Below are 6744 nucleotides of genomic sequence, written 5' to 3'. Positions count from 1 at the left end.
TTAAGAACACTGAGTGAAGTAATAGATATACAAACCTGAATTATCACAGAATATTCCAACGAAGAATATACAATCCTCAGCTCCAACCATGAGAATGATGTACACAGATACTAATCAGTATTGTAAATTCTGGGGTGGAGATTTAATACAGAAGAGTGCTCAATTTTTTATCACTTCAGTTTGCCACTCAGGTGAATAACGATAACAGGATATGATAAGAACATAAGAACATAAGAAATAGGAGCAGGAGTAGGCCAATCGGCCCCTCGAGCCTGCTCCGCCATTCAATAAGATCATGGCTGATCTGATCCCAACCACAAATCTAAAGAACACAAGAAGTCGGAGCAGGACCCGGCCACATAGCCCCTGGGCCCTCTCCGCCACCCACAGGGCATTGACCGATCCGAACTCAGCTTCATGTCCAATTTCCTGCCCGCTCCCCATAACCCCTAATTCCCTTTACTTCTAGGAAACTGTCTATTTCTGTTTTAAATTTATCTAATGATGTAGCTTCCACAGTTTCCTGGGGCAGCAAATTCCACAGACCTACCACCCTCTGAGTGAAGAAGTTTCTCCTCATCTCAGTTTTGAAAGAGCAGCCCCTTATTCTAAGATTATGCCCCCTAGTTCTAGTAGTTCTCCTCAGAGAAATATGCAATCTGAGCTAATAAAACCTCTGTAAAATAAGTCATTATACGTTAAAATTGCTATTTATCAAGCTTTATGGAGATTTTGATGGCCTTTTCCCATCTAGTGGGAGCTGTATTTGCTTATGTGATTCAAAATGGTGGAACATTTATGCACAGGAAGCTTTTTGATTTTTGGTGGAGATCTACAGTAAGAAATAATATCATTAGATATCAAATGTGGATTCAGAAGCAATGTCTGATTTCAACTAGCATCAGGTCTGAATAGTGACAAAGTATTATTCTCACTTAGATGGTGACTCTGGACAATAGCTTGCACCACATAGTATGTTTGGAGCTAGGTGAAGAGTTAGGTGAGGTAATTCAAGGCATGGATGAGGAAAGAGGCTTTTCAAGATGGGAGAAATGTAGCAAGATGGAGGGGTTTATGACGAGATTGCAAAAGTACAGATTCATGAAGCCTGAAGGCTCTGTCATTGATGGCAGAGATGGGCTGATGGAGTGTGTACAGTTAGCAAGAGTCAGAAGAACGGAGAGTACAAGCTGGGACTTAGGTTCCCAAGGTTGCAGAGGTATGGTGAGTCAAGGCCATGGATGGATTTGTAAATCAGGATGACAAGGGCAATTGGACTTACTGCGGTATAGGACGCGGACAGTGGGATTTTGGAGGGTGGGGCTTGCGAAGCTGGTGAGGAGAGTGAGAAATACAGTAGAAGGGAATAGGGGAAGGAAAGGGTGAAGGTAGAAATTTGAAGATCGGGTCAGGGCACAAAAGTTATGTTCCATCAAGTTGAGATTGAGTAAGCAGCCAGGAAGAGGTGCATCAAAGATTAGGATGCTGAATCTTTGGGAGGCCTAAAAATTATAGCTTCAATTTTGCCAATATTAAGCTAGAGGAAGTTCTGCTCATCCACACCTTGACGACACATAAGCAGTCAGACAGCACAGGAGCAGTCATTAATTTGAGGTGGTGGAGAGGTAAAGCTGAGTGTCCTCAGCACGCATACAGAAGTTGACCCCATGCTTATAGGGTGATGAGGAAGAGGAGGGGGCCAAAGATTTAATTGTGGGTAATACCCATGGTGACCTGTGTGGGCCCAGGAGGAGAAGCCATTGCAGAAGATGTGCTGGATATGTGGGGACTGATAGAAGTGGAACCATGGAGGCTGGTACTATTGGACCATACAAGAGGGGCAGTGGAGAATATTGGAGCGGTCGACTATACTGAAGGTACTATGGTCACAGTTGCAAAAGACATTATTGGTAACTTCCACAAGGCCAGTCTTGGTGGTGTGATGGGAACCAAGGGACTTGGAAAAGGAGTGGTGGCAATGTGAGCACAAGGCAGAATAATGACATCAGGGTTAACAGCATTAATGATGCAAAAAAGATTAGATTTCTCTAGACATGGCACATTGGTAGGTGAGTATAATTTGGGACAATGTAAGGATAAATTTACTGAAGGGTACTCTTATATTACAGTAATAGTAGGACAGAGAAGATCATTATGAAAAATGATAGTTGTAACTTAAACATCCTGACCTTATTTTGTTTTGGCCACTGCTATTTGGCACAATGATATAATTGGTACATGAATATTTCACCTGTGCCCCAGTTGCTGAGGGCATTGGCCTAGGTTATCAATATCAGTCTTTGGCTTCACAAATACTGGAAAAGCAAACACCAGAAAAGCAAATTGCAGCTTATTTACTGTGTGCAATGTTTAGTCAGTTTATATGAGAGCTCTTGTTCTTGTGTGGCTCTCATTGTATAAGTGCTCAGCACCTGTGCCCAGGTTCCTGACCTGAGTAGTGAGCCAGGTGTAGAGGGAATACCCCTATCTCTGAGGAGTGAGCCTGTCACCCTGGTATGGGTCAAAGACAGGGGGACAGTATCAAGGCATGACGATTGCTGCCAGGAAAATGGAGGCAGAGCTGCATTAATTGCTGCCTGTGGTCACACACCAGCTGAACATTCAGGGAGTGGAACCTCTTCCTGTTATAAAACATGGCTGGTTAGTGATGGGGAGAATGCAGGCAACGTGTGTGCAGACAATGAGACCTTGCAACGTGGGCAAATCTGAAAGATCGCTCCTCCTGATTGGCAGCCTACATTGGGAAGGTGATGTATAGCTGTCTTATTGCAAAGAGGGCATCCATCACCGGCTTAATGGCTGTATGGACAGCAAACCACAGCTTATGTCACCTGTTGCAACTTAGGATGAGGCTGTGGCAAGAAAGTTGAGCGGCACTGTAGCTTTCACAGCCACAGGCAATGTTGTGTGTGCTCTAGTGTTTGGCTCCAATTCTTGCTGCAACAAGTGACATAGGCCAGTGACTGCCTGCCTGCTGAAACGCTCATAGACTGCTCGTCTGACATTTTGAGGTACATCATCCTGTTGCGAAACACCTGCATGCTGAAAGGCTTATTTGACCCTTGCTTCCTTCATCTTCTTCTTTGAGCCCGTGCTGACGTGATTACTGTTGCTGCTGCTGCTGTTACCACAACTGCGGCAGCCTCTATGGCAATCACTGCAACATTCCCAGTTTTTCTGGTACTCCTGCAGCCAATGAAATAAAACAGTGCAGCCAAAAGTCAGCTCTCCAACAGCCAAGTAATATCAAAAACTCAACCAAAGCAACCAAAAAGTGGCGCCAAAAATTCTCAGCAGCCAAAATCGATTATCCAGAGACTTACTTTAATTTTTTTTTTATTCATTCATGGGATGTGGGCATCGCTGGCAAGGCCAGCATTCATTGTCCATCATTAATTGCCCTTGAGAATGCGGTGGTGAGCCGCCTTCTTATACTGCTGCAGTCCGTGTGGTGAAGGTTCTCCCACAGTGCTGTTAGGAAGGAAGTTCCAGGATTTTGACCCAGCGAAGATGGAGGAACGACGATATATTTCCAAGTCGGAATGGTGTGTGACTTGGAGGGGAACGTGCAGGTGGTCGTGTTCCCATGTGCCTGCTGCCCTTGTCCTTCTAGGTGGTAGAGGTCGCGGGTTTGGGAGGTGCTGTCGAAGAAGCCTTGGCGAGTTGCTGCAGTGCATCCTGTGGGTGGTACACACTGCAGCCACTGTGCGCCGGTGGTGAGGGGAGTGACTGTTTAGGGTGGTAGATGGGGTGCCAATCAAGCGGGCTGCTTTGTCTTGGATGGCGCGAGTTTCTTAAGTGTTGGAGCTGTACTCATCCAGGCAAGAGGACAGTATTCCATCACATTCCTGACTTGTGCCTTGTAGATGGTGGAAAGGCTTTGGGGAGTCAGGGGGTGAGTCACTCGCCACAGAATACCCAGCCTCTGACCTGTTCTTGTAGCCACAGTATTTATATGGCTGGTCCAGTTAAGTTTCTGGTCAATGATGACCCCCAGGATGTTGATGGTGGGGGATTCGGCGATGGTAATGCCGTTGAATGTCAAGGGGAGGTGGTTAGATTCTCTTGTTGGAGATGGTCATTGCCTGGCACTTGTCTGTCGCGAATGTTACTTGCCACTTATGAGCCCAAGCCTGGATGTTGTCCAGGTCTTGCTGCATGTGGGCACAGACTGTTTCATTATCTGAGGGTTTGCGGATGGAACTGAACACTGTGCAATCATCACGAACATCCCCATTTCTGATCTTATGATGGAGGGAAGGTCATTAATGAAGCTGCTGAAGATGGTTGGGCCTAGGACACTGCCCTGAGGAACTCCTGCAGCAATGTCCTGGGGCTGAGATGATTGGTCTCCAACAACCACTACCATCTTCCTTTGTACTAGGTATGACTCCAGCCACTGGAGAGTTTTCCCCCTGATTCCCATTGATTTCAATTTTACTAGGGCTCCTTGGTGCCACACTCAGTCAAATGCTGCCTTGATGTCAAGGACAGTCACTCTCACCTCACCTCTGGAATTCAGCTCTTTTGTCCATATTTGGACCAAAGCTGTAATGAGGTCTGGAGCCAAGTGGTCCTGGCGGAACCCAAACTGAGCATCGGTGAGCAGGTTATTGGTGAGTAAGTGCAACTTGATAGCACTGTCGACAACACATTCCATCACTTTGCTGATGATTGAGAATAGACTGATTTGTCCTGCTTTTTGTGGACAGGACATACCTGGGCAATTTTCCACATTGTCGGGTAGATGCCAGTGTTGTAGCTGTACTGGAACAGCTTGGCTAGAGGCGCGGCTAGTTCTGGAGCACAAGTCTTCAGCACTACAGCCCGGATGTTGTCGGGGCCCATAGCCTTTGCTGTATCCAGTGCACTCAGCCGTTTCTTGATATCACGTGGAGTGAATCGAATTGGCTGAAGACTGGCTTCTGTGATGGTGGGGATAGCGGGAGGAGGCTGAGAAGGATCATCCACTCAGCACTTCTGGCTAAAGATGGTTGCAAACACTTCAGCCTTGTCTTTTGCACTCACATGCTGGACTCCGCCATCATTGGGGATGGGGATGTTTACAGAGCCTCCTCCTCCCGTTTGTTGTTTAATTGTCCACCACCATTCACGACTGGATGTGGCAGGACTGCAGAGCTTTGATCTGATCCGTTGGTTGTGGAATCACTTAGATCTGTCTATAGCATGTTGTTTCTGCTGTTTAGCATGCATGTAGTCCTGAGTTATAGCTTCACCAGGTTGGCACCTCATTTTTAGGTACGCCTGGTGCTGCTCCTGGCATGCTCTTCTACACTCCTCATTGAGCCAGGGTTGATCCCCTGGCTTGTTGGTAATGGTAGAGTGAGGAATACACAGGCCATGAGGTTACAGATTGTGCTGGAATACAATTCTCCTGCCGCTGATGGCCCACAGCACCTCATGGATGCCCAGTTTTGAGCTGTGAGATCACTTCTGAATCTATCCCATTTAGCATGGTGGTAGTGCCACACAACACGTTGGATGGTGTCCTCAGTGCGAAGACAGGACTTCATCTCCGCAAGGACTGTGCGGTGGTCACTCCTACCAATACTGTCATGGAAAGATGCATCTGCGACAGGTAGAATGTAGAAGGTTATGATCCTTTTAAATATTGCTGCTTCAGCCTGCTTCCTGAGTGCCCGCACCATGTTCTTCTGGGCAGACACAAGAATGAGTGAATCAAACGTTCCCAGGCACCAATTTCTAAAAAGAGTCCTAATACAAACGCAGGACCCATACTTAAATACTTTAATGAGGCCCAAGGAGCACTTTTACCAATATGGCAGCCACCACTCTTTGCGCACAGGACATCCCACTGCAAAATTGGTAATTGGAACATTGATTTCGAGCCCCAAAACATGGCAAAATGTAAACACATTTTTACCCCATTGTTCTTAAAGCTTGCGATGAGCTTCATTAGAACAGTTTATGAGGTCAGTGATGGAGAGGTCAGAGTCGGAATGGGAGGGGAAGTTAAAGTGGCAGGCCACAAGTAGCTTGAAAGGGAACAGAGGTGTGGTCACCTACTCTGCTCTTGGTATCCCCAGTGTAGAGGAGACTGCACTGTGAGCAGTGGATATAGGAGACTAGGTTGCAGGAAGTATATATAAACTATTATTTTACACAGAAAAAATGTTTGGGGCCCTGGGGCAGGTTTTGCATGTCCTGTGTTTGTAAGGGAAGCTGCCAGAGGAAGGACAGCTGGAAGTATGTGTAACGGAAGAGGGAACCAGGGTGTCGTGGGCAGAACTGTTCTTCCGGAAAACAGAGAGGGGAGGGGAGGGGAAGGGAAGTTTGGTGGTGGGATCCTGTTTTGTTAAATAATTCTTCGGGATGTGGCAGTCGCTGGCAATGCCGGCATCTATTGCCCGTCCCTAATTTCCCTTGAGAAGGTAACGATGAGTCTTTTTCTTCAACTACTGCAGTCTATGTGATGAAAGTGCTCCCACAATGCTGTTAGGTAGGGAGTTCCAGGGTTTTGACCCAGTGACAATCAGGATGATGTGTGATTTGGAGGGGAACGCGCAGGTGTTGTTGTTCCCATGCACCTGCTGTCCTTGTCCTTCTAGGTGGTGGAGATCAGGGTTTAGGAGGTGCTACCACAGAAGCCTTGGCAACTTGCTGCAGTACATCCTGTGGATAGAACACACTGCAGCCACAGTACACTGGTGATGGAAAGAGTGGAGGATTAGCCTAGTAGAT

The sequence above is a fragment of the Heptranchias perlo genome, chromosome 1 (genome assembly GCF_035084215.1).
Source record: "Heptranchias perlo isolate sHepPer1 chromosome 1, sHepPer1.hap1, whole genome shotgun sequence".
NCBI lineage: Eukaryota > Metazoa > Chordata > Chondrichthyes > Hexanchiformes > Hexanchidae > Heptranchias > Heptranchias perlo.
Note: the sequence above shows the minus strand (reverse complement) of the source record.